The sequence below is a fragment of the Cavia porcellus genome, unplaced genomic scaffold (genome assembly GCF_034190915.1).
Source record: "Cavia porcellus strain 051 isolate PalLab524CR breed Dunkin Hartley unplaced genomic scaffold, mCavPor4.1 scaffold_11, whole genome shotgun sequence".
Taxonomy (NCBI): Eukaryota; Metazoa; Chordata; class Mammalia; order Rodentia; family Caviidae; genus Cavia; species Cavia porcellus.
In genome coordinates this window covers 12154916-12175520 of record NW_026947494.1, presented here as the reverse complement: position 1 = coordinate 12175520, position 20605 = coordinate 12154916, and the positions used below count along the sequence as shown (strand labels likewise).

The 20605-nt window shown below is 37.9% G+C and overlaps 1 long non-coding RNA gene and 1 other non-coding gene across 2 annotated transcripts in view; one reads left to right on the top strand and one right to left on the bottom strand.

The window, feature by feature from the left end:
- Nucleotides 1-5655: 5655 nt before the first annotated feature.
- LOC111755891 (U1 spliceosomal RNA) lies at nucleotides 5656-5819 on the top strand. Its single transcript, XR_002790428.1, has one exon. It is a non-coding gene; the product is annotated as a U1 spliceosomal RNA (small nuclear RNA).
- Nucleotides 5820-6530: 711 nt separating this feature from the next.
- Nucleotides 6531-20605, bottom strand: part of LOC134477986 (uncharacterized) — a 28304-nt gene continuing 14229 nt past the window's right edge. The window contains exon 3 of the long non-coding RNA XR_010050324.1: nucleotides 6531-6728. This is a non-coding gene — a long non-coding RNA (uncharacterized LOC134477986). The remainder of the gene's footprint in view (nucleotides 6729-20605) is intronic.

The following is a 20605-nucleotide window of genomic DNA, read 5'->3' as shown; positions in this document are numbered from 1 at the left end:
CGCTCAACAGATGCAGGCTTTGGGATCCAAATCTTTCAATTTCCTTCAATAAAGTTGTGTCCAATTTCTCAGAATGTATGAAAAATTTTTCAGCTCTGAAAACATTGTATTCTTCAGGGAGCAAGTTACAAATGTAATACAAACAAATAAAACAATTTTATAAAATGTTGGTTTATCATCACAGGAGTGTAGCATACTCCTGGTGGAGAGTTGATCCATGTGCATTTAATGCACATAACACATTTTAATTGTTTTGTGCATCCTGTTTCCCTTCCTTCCTCTCCCTTCACCCATCTCTTTATCTCCTTCCTTTTTCGGTATGTTTGCTGTACAGGATGGTTGCATGCCTTGTCTTAAGTGCATTTATTTACATAATACATCCAATTCCTTCCGCTCATCTCTGCTCCCTTCGTTTCCTTCCCATTTCCTCTATAACTTGATTCCCTTCCCCCTTGAGAACGATCTATCTCCCTGCTTCCTATTACCTGTCTTTTATTTTGCTTTTTATTTTCACACTGGGTTTTTCACGTAATCTTTAAGCTTGTATAGATGATTAATTTCACTTAATAATAATTTGGTCTCAAGTTACACCCAAGTTCCTGCAAATAACTACAGTTATTCATTATTAATACAGCTTCAAGCCTGGGATTGTGATGCCTCTCACTTTGCACTGTTTCACTCAGGGTTGTTTTTGCTCTTCTTGCTCTTTTCTGGTTCCATAAAAATTCTGGGATTGTCTTTTCCCATTCTGCAAAGAACGCTGTTGGAATTTCGATGGCGATTGGGTTAAATCTGTATATCAATTTTGGACAAATGGACATTTTGACTAAATTGATTCTGCTTATTCAGGAGCAGGAAGCATCTCTGTTTTCACAGGTCATCTTCAATATCCTGTTTCAGAGTATTGTAGCTTTTGCTGTAGAGGATTTTCACTTCCCCCGTAGGTTAATTCTCAGTGTTTAATTTTTCATTGTGCGATTGTGAATGGTATTTTCCGCTAATTTCCATATTAGTAGATTTGCTATTAGTGTACAGGAACACTGTTGATTTTTGTATGTGGATTTTGTATCCCTCTACATTGTTGAATTTGGTTATTAATTCTAAGATCTTCTGCTGGATTTTTTTGATATCTTCCATGTAGAGGATCATTTTACCATAATAGTGATAATTTGACTTCTTTCTTTTTTATGCATATGTCTTTTTTTTTCTTGCTTAAATGCTCTTGCTAATCTTTTGAGGACTATATTGAACAGGAGTGGAGGACTAAAAATAGCTCTCTTTCATAAATATCAATTCAAAGTCCCTTGGAAAGATACTGACAAGTAGAATGCAACAAATCATCAAAAGTACCATAGGTCATGGCCAAGTTGGCTTCAACCCAAGGATGCAGATATGGTTCCATATATACAAATCAGTGAATAAACATCACATAAACAGAAGCAAGGACCAGAATCACAATGGGCTTAATACACACATAAAATCTTGACAAAACCCAACATTCTCTCACGACAAAACACTAAAGAAAATAGATACAGAAGGATATTATTTCAATCTGATAAAAGCCATCTACAACAAACCCATTGCCAATATCATATTAAATGGGGGGAAATGAAACTTTCCCTCTAAAATTAAGAACAAGAAAGCAATCATTTTTTATCACTTTCCTGGTTCAATCTTCTCTGGTCTCTGGTGAGGGACTGTTTATACAGTATCTTTAAATAGAAAGTTTAGCATAACTGTTAAATGCTGCTATGATACAATTAACAAAAGAAATTTTATTGTTTTTATAATGCTAGGATTTACATCTTGTTCTCTCCCTGAGTAGACATAAGCTATTTTATTTTCCTCAATTTTAAAACATTCAGTTATGCTGTTTTATATTTTTTGAAATCCATGGCAAAAGAAGTCATCATAACATATTCTAGAAAACATGAGCCAGTTCAGAAATACACACACACACACACACACACACACATATATATATATATATATATATATATATATATATATATATTTGTTTGCTTGCTTTGTCTTTTTGAGACAGCGTCTCACTATATAGTTCAGGCTGGCCTTGAACTTACTTTCTAGAACAGGCTGGCCTCAAACTCATAGCAATCCTCTTGTCTCAGTCTCCCAAGTTCTGGGATTATAGGAATATGCCACCATACCTGGAAAGAGGTATTTTTGTTGAATTCCCAGAGCATAGACTATGGTGATCATATTTCCCAGCAGTTGCATTGTGTTTATGTCTATGGCTTGCATGTCATTGCTAGCTTCTATAATTCACCACATTTGTTCAAAAAAGTTCTGTGTCAGCATTTCTGACATAATACAACATTTCAGCACTTAATTGCTTTAAATAACATTAATTTTGTCTGTGACACTGTGTCTTATTTTGTTATGCTTCTGCTCTGGGATGGCTTGGCTCATTTAGGCAGCTGGCTTGTTGGCTGGCTGGTGAGCTGGTAGCTGATGGTCTAGGATGGTTTCAGTGAGATGTCTGGCAGTTGGCATTAATGGTGGAGTCACTCGGCTGTGTGTCTTGGATCATCTGGCAGGCTGGTCAAGGCTTCTTCATGTAGAAAGTGTCACATTCCAAAAGAGAAAGCTGGGAGATACTTGAGGACTTAGCATGACACAGGTGCAATCTCACTTCTGCTAATTTTTTATTAGCTGGAGGATGTCACTGGCACGACCTACACTCAAGGGTGAAGGAAACAGACTCCACCTCTTGTGAGGAGGGGTTATAAAATACAAGGCAAATTTTACTATTTATCACAAGTTTTCTCATCCATTTTAAACAGATATTTCCCCCTAGACTACCTTTAGCATTTTATGTAGCCTTCAAAATATGTATCTTATGTCTGTGTCACCATTATAGTTGGAAGTGTAGTAACTTGCTTTGATTTCAGAGGCTCATAGCTAGAGGGGAATTTGTCTTAAGATGAATCGTGTCCTGATTTCACTACTGTGATTTAGATGAGACTCTGGTTATTTGTTTGTTTCTGGCAAGACTTTTTCCCAGTGTGTGTGTGTGTGTGTGTGTGTGTGTGTGTGTGTGTGTGTGTAGTGTCACATTAATTTAAGAAAATATTGGAATTCATTGTGCCTTTTACATATATTCATATAACACATTTGGATGCTACCCATCCCAACTCATCCCCTCCCCTAAACTCCTTCCTAACTTCTTCTACTTATCTAATAGTGTCATTCCTGCTTTCCTGACATTTGGATTTCTTTCTAGATTCCATGCACAAGGAAAGTTATTATGCAATGTTTCTTGTAAAACTCATGATTTTTGACTTTTGAGTGGATGCTGGCATAATTTAAGGCTTTTGGGCTATTGGAATAGAATAAATATTAATTTGCACGTGAATAGACATGGATTTGGGGAACTTGGAGCATTATGCTATGGAGTTCACATGTTGGAAATTTAATCCTGAACACAAAAGAGATGAGACCATGAAGAGGTAAATAGGTCATGGATCCTCTGCCCTCATGAATCGATTGACAGTGTTATCACAGGAATGGATTTCTCATCAAATGATGAGTTCACTTCTTTCCTTTCCCATGCAGTATCTTCTATCATATTATGGTGTAGCAAGATCTTCATAATAAGCTGCACATTGATCTTGGACTTCCCCACTTCCTCCAGAACTGTGAGTTTCTGTTCTTTATAAGTGACCCAATCTCGGATATCATTATAGCAGCACAAAGTGGACTACAACAAAGAGTGCATGGAAGGGGACCCCACTGATACCTGCACAACATGTCATCTGTCTGCCTTGCCTAAGATTCTGCTGGGCACTCAGAATGAATTCACTATGAATTAATACAGATTTGGATCTCTGAGCTCTCCTTCCAAGGAAGAGAAGCACTTGTGAGTGCCACTCAGAGTTCGTCCCAGGGAATGTGACACTCACATATATCCAGTCCCAGCCCACTGCTGGGAGACAGTTCTGTACGGGTTGCTTTATTTCTAGGTGTCTGCTGACTCAGTCATTCATGGTCTTATTCTCTTCTCAAAGACGTTTGCATATGAGCAACCTTGTAAGAGAGATAGTCTCCCCACTCCGAGCAGAAAGCATGACTGTTTACTGTCTGTCAAACACTGAGATGTCATCAGGCATAGTGGCACATGCCTGCAACCTCAGCATTCAGGCAGCTGAGGCAGGAGGATCACTGTGAGTGCAAGGCCAGCCTGGGCCACATGGCAATACTCTATTTTTAAAAAAACAAAATTCTGTGAAATGTCTGAAACTGTACCCTGCGTGTGAGCTAAGTTCATCTGTCACAAGTTCATGTAAAGTAAGATGCAACCAGGCTCACCGCTATGCTTTTGAACATTCCATTTCCCTTTACCTGTAACATGTATGGGCACTGGGCCATTCTGCTTTGTCCATTCTGGCATCCTAGTCAACTGTCCTCAAATAGGAATTATCAGGCTAGAGAATCACAAGACCTGACCTTCATGGTCAGAGGTCGGTGTTAACAAAAGGCTGACAGTGAACCAAGAGCTACTTTTCAGAGCCATGTTGGTAGCCACATCAGAGAGACCATGAGTCGGAAATTCCAAGTAATGTCTGTAAGTGAAGGTTGCTCCCCTTTGCCAGATGGTAAAACCATCAGTCACAAAGACTTACAGTTCACAGAGGTCACAGGGGATTATGGGTCCCAAAGATAAAATGAACATGCCACAGGTCTCTGAGAAACTTCTTCTACTGGCTGTTGGTTTGGCTTCCACTCAACCATGCTGATTTATGGGTTGGCTGGTATAAATGAGACAGTGGAATGCTCAAGGGAGTCACATATGTCCCAGTACCTTAAGATGCTAAGGAGATAGAGCAGTTTTTCTTCAATTTCCAGGAGGATTAAGCACTGTGAATTCTACCACATACCTTTGAAGAAACAGTTTGGCAGGCAGGATTCTGAGTTTTGTCAGCCACCCCAGATAGGAGAGGTACAATGACACTACAGCCAGGGCAGTGCGCAGTGAGGTCTCTGACTTGTCAGCCAACAATACGTAACCTAGAGGGGGAAATCTTTGAACAGGGGAGGAAAAAGGCACCCATTTTAAATCCTTAATCTGCCCCCTCCCGATGTTAGAGCAGGTGATGGGGCCTTTGTTGCCCTGGAACTTCCTGATGGGAAAAATTCTCTATTATGGAACACACCAGCACTGTAATTGCTATTACAGGATTATACATATCTTCCTTTTTCTCTTTTCCTAAGGTAATAGAAATTTCTGAGCCACTGAGCCCTAAGATGCTTAAGAAAAGATTTTTGCTAGCTATTTATGTCAGATTTATTTAATCCCTTTCTGGTATTTCACATAACTTACCTATAATATCTTATCAAACATAAAATCACATGATCCTCCAAAGTTGGGGAGGTATTAAAGACAACAAACCTGTGGCCAACTCTCTCAGGATGTATGAAGCAGCTCAGAGCATTAGGAAAGTGTTTTTATGACTCATAACTAGTTAGCCTGTTTGCTTAATCCAAAGACACCTGGACTAACCTTGTGTTCGATCCTTTTCTACTCCTCCAAAAATGATACTGTCCCATGCAGGTAGGTGTATGTTACCTACTACTGGGCACACTTGCCCAGTTTTTTGTCTTTGTTTCTTTATTTTATTTTAAAAAGTAAAACAGACACTTACCTGGCAGGGGAGACACCATGATCACGAAGGTAGTTTTCCCAGAGCGAGGCTCATCCATCGCACTGCGGATATGCTGACCCCTGCAATTTCCCCAAATGCAGGAAACTCGAGAGCATAATTTGTGGTAGTGGGCGACTGCGTTCGCCCTCTTCCCTGTTTAAAAAAAAAAGAAGTAGAACAGAAAAAAAGCTTACAAGTGGTACAGAATTTTTAAAAAATACTAGGCCAGTTTTTATGGCTCTTTAATTCTACTTCTTGTGTCAAATGAAATATAGTTGAAAGGCAAGAATTCTAGGTACAGTTTAATATAAAAATTTCTGGTTACTTTCCTTCTCTCTTCTTAAATGTCCCACATTTCCTTAGAACTGTGAGAATTCTGTGTGAATAAAGACCTCTGCAAGGAAGAGACTTTGTGCCATCCTAATTAGGGTCCAGCATCTTATCTACTGAGTTCCAAACTGCCTGGGACATCTGCCCTGCTTAGCATTACAGAGATTCCCCAAGTACTGGAAAACATGTTTCTAAATCACTCAAGTGGGCCCCCATAGCTGACTTTGTACCTTTTTCTTATTTGTGTGAAGATTTTGGCTGCCTGCTTATCACAATATATGTGCTAAGTTTCACCTTCCCTTAAATATGTAATCTAAATCACCTTTCCTGCTCAGTGGTTTGTTAAGATTTGGCCACCTGGAGGGACCTTAAAAAGATGATGTTCTAAAAATACTGAGCTTTCTGTCAGTTCCAGATTCCGCTCATGAGTCTGGGACTGGAAATTCCACAACTTAACATTTCAACAATAGTTCTTAATTATTTCAGAAGAACTAAGATACTCCAAGGAATGCAAAGACAAGTTCTTACATACATGATCCAGAGGTGGTGGGGACATGTGCATTTGAAATCACACAGGGCTGACTGTGGTCCAAGCCTTGGTAGAAGCACAGTTGGAGGGAAAGGACTCTAAAAAGTCCTGGAAGAACCACAGCAGATCAAACGTTGAGCGAAGACCACAAGGGCCAAAGTCCTTGGGTGAATGTCGACTTGTGTGCTCCAGGTACCAAGGCTGGGCTGAAAAAGAAGTCAAGGAACAGTCACAGTGCACTTTGAATGTTAACCTATAGGTTGTGACCCTTGTGATTTGCAATAGTGACTCATACAAGTTTTGTGCAAAAATGTATCTTTACCAGGCCCAAGACAGGATGTGTACGTGATCACAGAGGGGCGATTTCAAGTAGCAAAGCCCTGGAAACGGAGCTAAAAATCTGTGTAGAAAAGACACCTGGTAGAGGTGTAGAAAAGACACATGTGCTTGTCTTTAATGCAATGCCAGGCACTCATGACTTTTTCTTTTAAAACAGTTCCTCGGTTTCCCTTTTAAGAACCACATTTCTCCAGGTAATGTAGCTCAAGTGCTGTTGATTACACTCTTGGTTTCAGAGCTGGACCTGTGGCTTTACGACTCCAGAAAATCATTGTGGCCCCCTAACTTAAGTGATGGGTTCTGTAGTGAGAGTCATAAATAATAGAGGGATTATTCCTATTAGGTTGTCAAGCTTCACTTCAAAATCTAATTCTTTTGTGAGTAAAAGACCCATCACTTATAAAACAGGGAATCATAAAACCACAAGAAAAAGTCTTTAGTTCAGGAAACTGGCTTCAAATAAGAGTCTATCAGTCAGCTATTGCCATAATAATGTGGCATAAAAAGGCATTTCAAAAATCAGTGGCTTAAAATAGTTACCACTTTATTCTTGTTTTCTTTTCCATGAGGAGGCTGGAAGTCAGCTGAAATGGACTGACAGCTGCAGTTGCAACTTTGCCTTAATCTGTGTATTGGACTTTTCCAGATTCCCCACCATACATTTGAGTTGGGTCAGTTCTGTGCTTTATTCTAGGCTCCATAATGAGGCAATAGCTTCGCAGGGAAAGTTCTCATAGTAATGACACAAATGGAAGAAGAAAGACCCAAACGTGTGCATATACCAAGTCTTTGTTACTGGGCCAGACACAATTTCCTTTTAGACAAAAGCAGGATGCTTAGCTGAAACCAAAGCCATGATGCAGGGATATATGTTCGACCTATGTGAAACCAAAGCAAAATTCACATGGCCAAACCCAACCTCACTGGGAAAGGTTACTATATGCTGAATAAGATGATGAGAAGGAAACTAAGTGTTTCTGAACAAACATTTATTCCCATGCATCATTTTTACTACCTAGATAGCGATTTATCCAGAACTATAAAATAACTCAAAGAATGAAGAGATCATTCTAGAGGTCATCATGAGATAAGTCGCTCTCAAGTACCACTGGCTCAGCTTTGAACACAAAGTGATAATTCTCCAGAGGCCATATTAAAGTAAAAGTGACAGTGGGGCATACAATTAAGTGACACTGTCAATTAGAAGGCTGGGAATACTGACCTATAATCAGCTAGGAGAAAATGTATGCATTGAGAAGAAAGAGGCCAGAATATTACATTTAAACAGAGGGAAAGAAGTAACCAATCAGAAAGAGAGTAACAATAATTAGAGAACCAAAGCACTCAAGGGGAAAAACTACTGGAAGAAAAAACAGCTTTGAGATATTTGATGTAGTTGTAAAAGGTTAACATATTAAAGACTTTGAAAAGTTCAAAAGAATAAGAACTCAGAAAGCAACATTCTTAGTATTTGAAAGGTAGCCTTTCAATGCCCTTTAGAAAATAGCTGTACAGCAAATTGGGGTCAAGAAAATTACAAAGCACACGCGGAAAAATTGGAGTAAAGAAAGTATATAGTTACTGGAAATATCTTACATTTTCTTAAAACAGAATAAAACAAAACAAAACAGAACAAAGCAGATCAGAACAAAACACTGCAACCAACGTAGGATTTCAAAACAAGACAACAGGAAATCGGCAGTGCTGCTGTAACATGGGTGCACATACATCACTGTGATGTGATGTTTTCAGTTCTTCTGGGGAAATGTCCAGAAGCAGGATAGCTGGGTCAAATGGGATTTCCAATCCCAACTTTTTGAGGAAACTCCAGAAGGATTTTCACAGTGTTTGCACCAGTCTACACTCCCACCAACAATGCAGAAGAGTTCCTTTTCCCCCACAGCCTCTCCAGCATTTGTTGTCGGTGGTTTTCTTGATCCTGGCCATTGTTTTTGGAGTGAGATAAAATCTCAGTGTTGTTTTAATTTTCCATTTGCCATTTGATTTCTTCAGCTGAGACGTGTGTACTTATCTCACATGCCCATTTTTGATTTGGGTCTTTGAATTTCCAGGATCTGATTTTTTAAAAATTCTTTACATGTTCTAGGTAGAAGTTCTTTGTTTGAAGGACAGTTGGCTAATATTTTTTTCCCAGTTTGTGGGTTTTGATTTCACTCTATTGGAGATTTCTTTTGTTGATTCTGGGAAGTATTTCTGGTGCAGTTTGATTTCTGTTCATGAATTCTCTACCTACCCGTATGTCCTCAAGATTCTACCTAATTTGTTTTCCAGCAGATTTAGTGCTTCTGTTTCAATGTTTAGATCTCTGATCCATTTTGACTTTAGTTTAGTACACATTGATAAGCATGGGTCTAGTTTTAGTTTTCAGCAAATGGGAAGCCAGTTTTTTCAGCACTACTTATTAAAGAGGATATCTTTCTTTCAGAGAACATGTTTGGCCCCTTTGTCAAAGATAAGGTAGCTGAGTGTCTTTGTAGTTGTGGTTGTATCTTTTAATCTATTCCATTGGTCTTCAAGTCTGTTTTTATTCCATTACCACACTGATTTTATCACAGTAGCTTTGTAGTATAACTTCAAGTCAGGGATTATGATACCTCCTGCCTTGCCTTTGTGGCCCAGAATTGCCTTTGATAGTCTAGGTCTCTTCTAGTTTCAGATGAATTTTAGTAATGACTTCTCTAGATCTGTGAGGTATGTTAATGGTGTTTTGATTGGAATTGCATTAAATCTGTTTAACAATTTTGGGAGAATGGCCATTTTCACAATGTTGTTTCCTCCTATCCATGAACAAAAACTGTCTTTCCTTTTTCTGAGATCATCTTTGATTTCTTTTATCAGAGTATGGTAATTTTCACTGAATAGATCTTCTATTTCCTTTGTTTGATTGATTCCTAAGTATTTCATTTTTTTTGGACGCCATTGTGAAGGATGTGGTTTCTCTTATTTCTCAGTGAGTTTATTTTTTGTGTACAGAACTATGATTGATTTTTGAGTGTTGAATTTGTATCTAACTACAATAATATATTTGATTATTACATCTAGAAGTCTATCAATGGTGTTTTGGGGGTCTTCTATGTAGTGTATCATGTCATCTTCAAATAGTGATAATTTAACTTCTTTCTTTCCTATCCTTATTCCTTTTATTTCTCTCTAATTGCTCTGGCTAATGAATAGGACTGGTGATAATGGACATCCTTGTCTGCTTCCTGATTTTAGAGTAAAAGTTTTCAGCTCTTGACCATTTTTATATGATGCTGGCTGTTGGTTTGTCATAGATGTTTTTTTTCTTTTTTTTGTATCAGATTGAGGTAGAGACCATTGATTCCAATTTTCTGTAGAGTTCTTATCATGAATGAGTTTTGGAATTTATCAAAATCTTTTTCTGCATATATTGAGATGATCATGTTACTCTTCTCTTTGGCTCTATTGATATGGTGTATTATATTTATTGATTTGTATATACTGAACCATCTCTACATCCTGTGCAGTCCTTCAGCTCATGCACCATGGTGCACCAAGGATCCCCAGCTGTTTGAAAACACTGGGTGGGGCCCTACTGAGTTCCCAGCAAGGCGCCAACATTGCACAACTAGATGGAGTTTTCTGTACAGGCCTTTCTTTTAGTAAAAAATAGTGCTTTTAAAATAATGATAATATTCTTAGAAAATATTATTTATGCATAAATATGATATCTTTTTGTATGTGTGTCATGAAATTCATTTAAGCATTTCCTTTTGATGAGGTAATTAAATTCTTTACTTTGTCTTGCTAATGTGTAAAGCCCTATTATATATTCCTTATTAAAAAGTAGCCCATATTTCTGCCATTTGTTTAGGGAAAAGTCCCTAGAAAATGTATTATTTGATCAAAGTTTATGAGTATGTTAGACTCAATCCTTCATAAAATATTTAAAGTAATTTAAATTCTCAGTACAGTGTAAGCCTGAAAGTGCCTATGTGGGTTACTTTTTCCTTCTTGCTGGGACAAAATTACCTGACACCTAAAATGCTGGAAGGAAAGGCTTAGTTTACAGTTTTTTGGAGGTTTCAGACCATACACTCAGTTAGTTCCAAAGTAGGGTGACATGGCTAACAGGCAACCATTCATGGCATTCACAAGTGACAAGAGAAAAAAGGGGAGAAGGACAATCATGACTCCTTCCACCCTTATATTTCATGTCAGCTACCCACCCCTAGAGGCGGATGCAGCGCTCACATCACCAATTCTACTGCTAGACAAAAAATCAATCACAAATGCTAGATTCAGTTGCCTCCATGACAGCATGAGGCTTTTGGGGGAGGCACGCAGACACAAACCATAATATTTCACCCCTGGCCTGCAAAAGACTCATGTTACATTTTTAATGTAAAAGATATTTAGTCCATTTCCAAGAGCTGCCAAAATCCTAACAGTTTCAGCATTGCTGAAAAGTTTAAGTCCCAAATCTCCTCTGAGATCTAAGGCAAAGTTTTAGTTATAACTCCCTGTACAAATGAAAACAAAGTTAAACTTTTGACATGTAATAGTACTATTTTAAAGGGTACAAACAGGAGGATAAAAGGGAATGGGACAAATGAAGTCCAAAATCCAGCAGGGCAAACATTAAGTCCTGGAATTTTATGCTCAGTATTGAAGTAATTTAGTTGTGAGCTCTAAAAGGCTTGAGTGATTTCACTCCCATGGCACTTTCGGTGATTGTAGCTCCCATGGCTTCTTTCTTGGCCTGGCTTTGTTCCATCCTGTAGGTTTTCTTAGATGACTGATACACCTGGCTTTTTTAAACTTCTAAGTTCTCCATTGCACCTTTAACTTCACACTCACAGCTTCACACACTGCCCTCTCAGGGGCACACTGCTTGGCCTCCCAGGCCTTCTATAGCTGGAGGGAGCCTTTTTAACTTCAGCACTCTTGTGTTTTGTGTACACCTAAATCCAGTGCCATGTGGATGATGCCAAGGTCTGCTGCTAGTTGGAGCAGTAACCAGACTTTCCTCTCTCTTGGATATAGGGATTGAGTGCCTGGGTCACTGAGCACTCTGAACCTTATTGTGAGGAACAGATTTTTTATGTTGTTGCCATTTTAGAGTAGGTGCAGCCACCAGTACAGCCACCAACATTTTAGAACCTCTAGTGGCCACTGCCTCCATTCTGGAATGTGGTGTTCTGTGGCTTTTCCTCAAAGCAAAGTCTTTAATTTTAGAGTATTGAGGTTGCAAATCATGGAGACCCACTGCTGCTTGTGATGCCCTAATACTTTTATATTTTTCTATTTCTTCTCAACAATAAAGACCTCAGCTCTATCTTTTTAGTCCACAGCTTTACTGAAGTTTTTTTCATGACCAAACTCACAGTGTTTTAGATCATCTTGCTGGGATCTTTGTTCTTGATTTACAACATAAATCTGGCTAAAAACTTCCAACAATAGCCATGTCATCACCTCAATGTTTGACTGCCTTGAAATTTCTTCTGCCAGATCAATTAGTCCTTAATTTCAGGCTCAGGAAAAGTCTCTGGACAGGAGCAAAATACAGAAAAGCCTTTTGCCAATCAAAATATGCATCATCTGGAGTCCAATAGCCAATGCAGTACTTCTTCCTGGCAGAAACCTCCTGAGCATGGTCTTTATTGGTTTTCTGGTCCTCCGAGCTCTGAACAGAATCTCCCATATGGAAAAGGCCCAAGCCATTCAAACTCTATCTATGCTTGCAGGCAACATCTCTGAACCTTTTCAGACTCTTCCATAAGTCATTACTAAAGGCTCTTGAACCACATGGCCAGGTATAGTCACAGCAATTACCCTATTCCTGGTACCAAATTCTGTGTTGGTTACTTTTCTCTTGTTACTGGAAAAATTACCTGATGCCCAAACTGAAGGAAAGAAAAGTTTATTTAGCTTACATTTTTTGGAGGTTTTAAGTCCATGTTCAGCTGGTTCCAAGGCAGGATGGTGTGGTTGAGGTTTAACTGTTCATGGTGGCCACAAGGGACAAGAGTGAAAAGGGAAAACTATCCTTACACTGTATGCCAGTGATCTGCCCCTGGGCAGGTGTAGCACTCATACCACCAATCCCAGAACTATAAACAAACCAATCACAAATACTAGACTTAGTTGTCTCCATGAATGCATGAGGCTTTGGAGGGATACCCAGTCACAAACCATAACAGTGCCCCTTTGTAAGTATTGTGTATTTTAAATTTTGTCCTGTTTAACATACAAAAATCTAACTTTGTATCTTACTTTGATTATCTTCTTTTAAAATTTTAATCTACATTTTAATTTATTTAGTGGATTTAATTTTTCCTTCTTTTTATAATGTTTGTTACCCCTTTGAGTTTCTTTCAATGATATATAAGATAGATTGTGTAAAACATTAAAGCTATTCAGGCATTTCATATTTCTTACAAGTGTTTGGTCAAGTATATTCATCAGAGTGGGGCTGTTAGTGTGCTATAGCAGTGATCCCTATAGTTCTACTTACGTTTCAGTTGGGACATGATATCACTAGCTATGCTCAGGAGCATTGGAGTAAACAACTGTAGCATGGGTGCTCCCAAGTTGTGTGACAAAGGAAACAGATGTTAAATTGCAGTAATCAGCATGAGGTGAAAGATGGGAGCATCAAATTTTTCACAAATATTAGCTGACTTATTTCTGGAGTTACTGTTATTCAGTCTCAGCATTCTAGTGGGAGTCTATTTTTTTTTGTGAGCTCATCTATCATACTTAGGCATGAATATTTTTAAATGAAATGATGCTTTCTGTAATAATTCAAAAATATATGTTTAATTTATCTGAAAAATAATGTTTATTAAGTGGAAAATCTACTGGTGAGTTCTGAGCTGGAAATGTTTAAATCAGTTTCTAGTGCTAATGTGGGCTTATGTGAATACATGGTATCAGTAATTTATACTTTGCAGAATTACTCTCTATTACAGTTTTGTTTGTGGATTAGTATATAGAAATTGTGTAACTATATTACATGTATTTTGGAGAAAATAAATAATTCCCGCATGGTAAACAGTTTTTTTCCTTGCTTATTCTTTTCTCTGTAAGTAGAATTGTTCAAATCCAACTTCTCATTTATTTGAATTGCCTTGAATATTTCTAGAAATTTTATTGTTGTCCTTGTGTCCTTGACAACCTAATACAGTATGCTTAATATCTGTGGAGGTCACTGGGAAGAATCCCCCTGAAGGAAGACCATTTGTCTCCATTTTGGCTAATCCTTGCCCTGCTTTTCTGCATTGGTATGTACAGAGCTGGCTAAGAAGACCCTAGACATTCCCAGTTGGGTTTAAGCAATGTAATTAGGTCTAATCAAGGCACCGGTATGTAGGCTTTGAAGCAATGAGACAGGTGAATGAAGCACCACCTATAGTTTCCCCTGTTTGCATACTGCAGAGGTGCTATTCCACTTGCTGCCTAGCCCAGCACAGAGTTCTCACAGTCATGAGCCCTGAACTGTCCTCCTCTTCACAAATCAGTAAAACCCAGTTTCTGCCTTGGGTCATGGCCACTGTTCTGATAGGACTTAGGATCCCCTGGAGACACCAACGAGGCCTGGATGGGCCTCCTATGTTATGTATATTTTAATGTCATGTAGATCATGCTAATAATTTCTATTATACTTTCTTTTTGTTAACCTCCATAATTTACTTTTTGAGCCTTTTGAATTTTACTTTGATTTCCAATTTGAAAAATGTGCTTCCCTCTACTTTCCTTGTATTGCTGGAGCCTGATTGTGCCCAACATTGCAATGCCTCCTCTATGACTTCCTAAGATGCCTTCAGGTGAGTGAATGCATCTGAGCCAAACCTGGAAAATAGAAATAAGCCATGTGGGACTCTAGTTGTGTGAGAAGTTGGCTCTTCTAACTCACACAATAAGAAAGAGTCTCACTCTTCCTGTTGGCCATGGGAAAGATCTGTAGCTTCCTGGGTGACAGTGGGGAAGAGTCATGCAGTTGCAGGAAGCCTTGTGATGGTGTTGGGTGTGTCTAGAGGTCAGTCTGCTTCAGATAAAAAGGCTGATGGGAGTAAATACCAGAGCTCACTGTTTTCTAGAATTCTCTGCATATGGTGTTTCATTGCCCTTTATATCAGCGTTTCCAAGAAATATGAGCCCAGCCAGCCTCTTACATCTCTTTCATTCAGTGTATCTGAGGAGGAGCTGGTAGCTGGATAGTCACAGAATTCTTTTTTTCTCATTTTGAAGAGTGTTTCTATGGGAATCTCAGAAAAGATGTTGCAGTCCAGTTAGCCATTTGCCACAACCTGATACTCAGGTAGTTTGCTCTTAAATAAAGGTTTGCTGTCCACATAGTCTGTGGCCTTTTCCTCTGGGTGTGGGAAAGTTGTAGTCCATGAAAATTCAGTTTGAAATGTGCAATTGCCTGAGTATCACCAGCCAACATCTGTGTCATTGTCTCTTGCTCATCCTTATGATCCTAATAAATTATTTTTATTCTTGTATCCTGTCATTAAGAAGAGGATGGATTTTTGCTTCTACTTATAAAATGACTTTATTATACAGATAAAATAGAGTGCTGAAATAATTTACCTCATGTAAATTAGTATTGTATGAACTAAAACTTTTGCTCAAATATTACTTAACTGAAATAAATTTTTCCCACAGCATATTAAGTTGTACCAATGGACAAATTAACCATTATTCTTTTATCGTGGAGATAATTATTTAGTTTCTTAATCAATGCTTATACAAGGTATAATAAAATTATTTGGTCAATAGTGAATTTTTGAAAAGTTATTACATACAAGACATGTTATTATTACTCTTCCCAAACTACTTTCCCTCACTTTGAATGCAATTATTGTTTTGCCACTTTTTGAAGCAGTTCTGAAAGTTCTCTTATGTGTCCTAACGAAGTGTGATCAGAAATATGATCGGGAGACCGGAACTATCAATATGCTTTATCCAAGAAACACATTTAACTCAAAAAGAAATTCATAGACTGAAAGTCAAAGAGAGAGAACAATGCTCTACATGACAGGGCATAAGGAAAAGGCAGGGACAGCTTGCGCAACAACCACAGAATGGATCAGAAAGATATGGCATTTTTATACAATGGAAAGTTACTCAGATATAAAGATAACCTAGAGCTCTTGTAGGTAATGGATGCAACTTGAGATCACGCTCATGGGTAAAATGGTTCAGAGTCACAGGGTGCACGTTGTGTTGTCTCCCTAGTATAAGAGACTGAGGGAGTTAGTGGGATCCAACATGCATAATGGATATTGTGAAAGTGAAAGGAAGGGAGGCATCTGACAAGGGAAGGTGGTAGTCACTGTTAATTTCCTATTATGTTGTTTTGAAGCCATGCATTGCTTTCATTGTTCTGTTTTGTTTGGTTTTATTCTGCTTTGTTTTGTTTGATTTTATTATATCGGATGGTATGGGCAGCTACTTCAAAGATAACAAAATATATTATGGTAACCATTGTTGATTTCCCATTATCCAGCTTCAAAGTCCTACATTATTTTTATTGTTTTGTTTTGATTGATTTTATTCTACTTTGTTTTGTTTGCTTTTATTATATCTCAAGGTATAGGCAGCCACTTTGAACATAACAGGAGACATCATGGTAGCCACTATTAATTTCCTATTGTCTTGTTTTGAAGTCCTGTGTCATGTTCATTGGTTTGTTTTGATTGGCTCTGTTCTGTTTTGTTATTTGGCCTTACTCTCTTCCAAATAAATCAAAATTTTAAAAACGTGATGAATTCTGTGCTGGGTGCCATCCAGCAGAAAGGCTCCTAAAAACATTATGCAGTGTCTACCCCAGGACACCAGGTCTGCCACCTTGCATCTTCTGGATCTCTCTTCAAATCAAAAAGCCCATGAAAGGTAAATGTTTTGGATCAATTCAGGATATCCAGGAAGCTACCGCAGTTCAACTAAAAAAACTCACAGAAGATTTTCAAACTGCTTAGGAAGTGGCAAGAGTAATGGTACTAAGTAGGCTTGAATAGAGGGAGGGTACTTTGATGGACAATGACATCAATGTGTCTTCTAACATAATTTTTAAAAAATTAAACATTCACTGTGTTTTCACTCTCACTGTCTTAGGAGCTATGAGTCCGTCTATTTCGTCTCCTGATAATATATAAATGTTTAGGCAAAACAGAAACAGGAAATTTAATTAGCCCTGAACCTGCAAACTAACATAGCCTTTCTCTCAAACTTTGATCCTTGCAAATATTCCCTTGGTTTGGGACTTTTTCCAATTTTCCAAATTCAACAAATCCTTGGGAGAACCTGTCGAGTGTCAGGCACTGTCCTAGTCACTGGGACAGACAGATGAACCAGAAAAATCCATGTGGAGCTTTCATTCCATATGGAGTTAAGGTGGAACAAGAGAATGCTTTAATAGTGCTGTGAGAGAAGGGCTCACTAAAGGGGTGACATTTGTGATGACATCAACTAGGAAGGCTTCATACAGAACTTCTGGGATGTTTTCATTCACCTTGTTAGACAATGGCAAGAGTGACAAGTGTGACCAGTTACCAGCTACCATTTGTGTCCAACACACTGTTAGTAAGTTCTGATGATCATGGATCTGATGATACTGTGACTTCTTAAGAGCAATCACTAGAAGAGATGAATGGTAAGATATTGGCAAGGGTTGGAACAAAATAGAATTAGCTGAAGTGCTGAAGTTCTCTTTCGCATTATTTTTAAAGGTTTACTGCACTGGACCACTGAGGTAAATGACTCTGCAGTCTTTTCCAAGCCTTAAATTCTACAGTTCTATACAATGAAAAGCCTTGTACATGGGACAAAGGAGTCATAAGCCCTTCATGTTTTTTAGTTTATATTGTACAGTGTAGATTGTATAGTTTTTCACTACAAAACCATGTAGTTACTGTCATTTAACATTGGATCAGTTGGAATTTCCAATAATCTTGTGGGATCGGTATGATGGCCTACTTATCATTGATGAAAAAATACAGACTCATAAATCTCATAATACGAGATTTATTTGAAATTTTAAGTTGCAAAGTAGAAGAATAAGACTTGAAACGAGGTCCTTTGCATCCATGTGAGCTGCTTTTCCTACAATATCATACGCCCATATGAATGAGCTATGCCACTATTGTGGCCTTGAGTTATCTGCTATATTCAGTAAATTAAACATATAAACAAATGAAACACAGAACTATGTAGCTCACTGCCCACCAGAGGAAGAAATTTATGCACTTCAGAGAGATCCACATTTCCCCAAGAACTAAAGAAAAAATTGATTCTTTTTTAAGGGACATCAGATGACATACTAAATATTAACTTTGAATGCCTGCAAGGGTTGCAGAAAAAAATGATCAAATACCTGCTTCTCATCATTTCATTTTTATTCAACAAAAGCATTGATAGTGAAATCTAAAACAATATGATCGACTCCTCCCTTTAACACAGAAATGGCATGCGGACAGTCTGAAAAATAACTTCCTCAAATATAGGGCTTATTATTTCAGCAGTTTGTAGGAGCTGACCAGTCCTCTGATGAATGGATTTTCAGCATATGATTGTAGCCTCTATATTGTTAAACCAAATATGATTCAGATACCAGAGGTAGAAAAGGAGACTTCTTGCATCTCTAAAATTGTAAGTGATTGACTTATGCTTTTGCTATTCAGAGACCCACCATCTCAATGGGCAAAGGGACTAGCACTTGATGAAATTTTTCAGGCAGTTGAAATCTATCATCACAAGGTAAAGTACTGGAGCATGAAATATCGACTCATTGCAAAACTATTCCTCTTTTCACATGGGAAATCCACTGCCTGCAGTAAAACGGTAGTAAAAACTGTCACATTCTCTTTCCCACATACACACAAAAGGAGACATTTCTACTCATCTATCTCACTTGCAAAGATGCCACAGATAAACTATTGCTTAACACGAATATCAAGTTTGGCAGTCTTAACATTTCCATTTCAAATGGAGTATGTTTGCTGGGCAGTCTTACTCATAAGCTGAAATGTTTTTCAAACATGAAGTGTGATTATATTAATTTGACAATTTCTCAGCAATATGCTTAACATATATACAAGTGAGAGAATTTTTAAATCAATTCACATAAGTTATATTCCTAATAACATTTTCCAGCATTTAGCATGTCTGGACAATATCAATTCCAACATACTTTGTCAAGTAAAATAATAAATAAAGCTCACCCCATTGTGGCGATGTTCTGCTAACTAAACATTTTGACTCTTCTTTGTTTATACGACATTAAATTTACTGTCTTACAGTTGGGCATGTTTTCCCACTTCTAATTGCTCAAATTTCGTTGCAGAATTATTTCGGAGTATTCTGCTCTATCCTTCATGTTTCTAACTTCCTAATTAAAGTAACATGCTTCAAAATTCTCAGGAACACATGTTCTTCTCAGACATCTCCTTTCTATAAGAGGTGAAATTGATAGAGGGGAAAGAAATTCCCAATCTACTAGATGTCTGGTACGAGGTCGTGTTCTCTGAAATCAAAGAATGAATTTTAAGAACAAGGGAAGTTAAGGGCAGAGTATATTTATTGAGAGAAAGAAAACTTCTGTCTGAGAGAGAGAGACAGAAGGGGTCCCATGTGGGTTATCAAGGATTCTGTCTTTTCTAGGGATTTTATAGAGCAAATCTCCAACTTGAGGCAAGTCTAAGGTGCAAAAAACATGGAAACTCACAAGGTGGGTGTGAGATGGGACAGAACTATGGTCAACCAATAAGATTACAAGTGTAATTACTCAGGTAAAATTGATTGAACCAGGATCAAACTGGGAAGTGTGTCATATAATAAGTAATTATGCATAAAGAGCACTGAATCTTCCTGTAGGGTGCCAGGATGATGACTCCTGGCTTCTCAGGGTCACAGAGACCTATTTAGAATGTCAATTCCTTACATTTTCCATAGAAAATATGTGGTGTATTTGTTTTATCTTTTTGTCCTGAGGTCTTCCCCCATAGTTGCAAGGTATCTCAGCTTCTGCACTGGCTCCTTCGAGGGCCCAGCCTCATCTGACTGCCTATAACGTTTTTATCTAACTCAATTGCTTGTAACAAAACAAGCTTTGCTTCTCTTCCGATTTTCTAGTCATCTTTTATACATTACACACATTAGGAAGAATATGTGATATTTGTCTTTCTAAGTCTGGCTTTTTTTCTGAACATGATAATCTACACATCCATCTATTTTGCGATGAAAGACAAAATTTCATTCTTTTTTATGGCTGAGTAACTACAATGTGTATATGTGTGACATTTTCTTCATCCATTCATCTGTGGGTGGGCACCTCATCTAGTCAAATACCTTGGTTATTGTGAATTGTGCCACAATAAACATGGGTGTGAAGTGTTCCTATAGTATGGTGACTTTTATTTCTTTTGATATATACCAAGATGTGCTGTAGCTGGGTCAGTGGTGGCTTTATTGTTAGAGGTTTCAGAAACATCTGTACTGATTTCCAGAGGGCCATACTGATTTACATTCCCAGCAGCAATAGGGTAGAAGGGTCCCTATTTCCCTCCACCCTTGCAACATCTACCATTTTTCATATTCTTGATGTCATTCTCTTAAATGGTTTTACATTGTTTTGTTATATTTGATGCTACAGTATACAAAGTTGTACTCAAAGATTTCAAGGAAAGAGACAATATGGTAACTACTTTTATGTCAGGATATCTTGTGGTTAAACACTATTTTGCTTAAATGATTA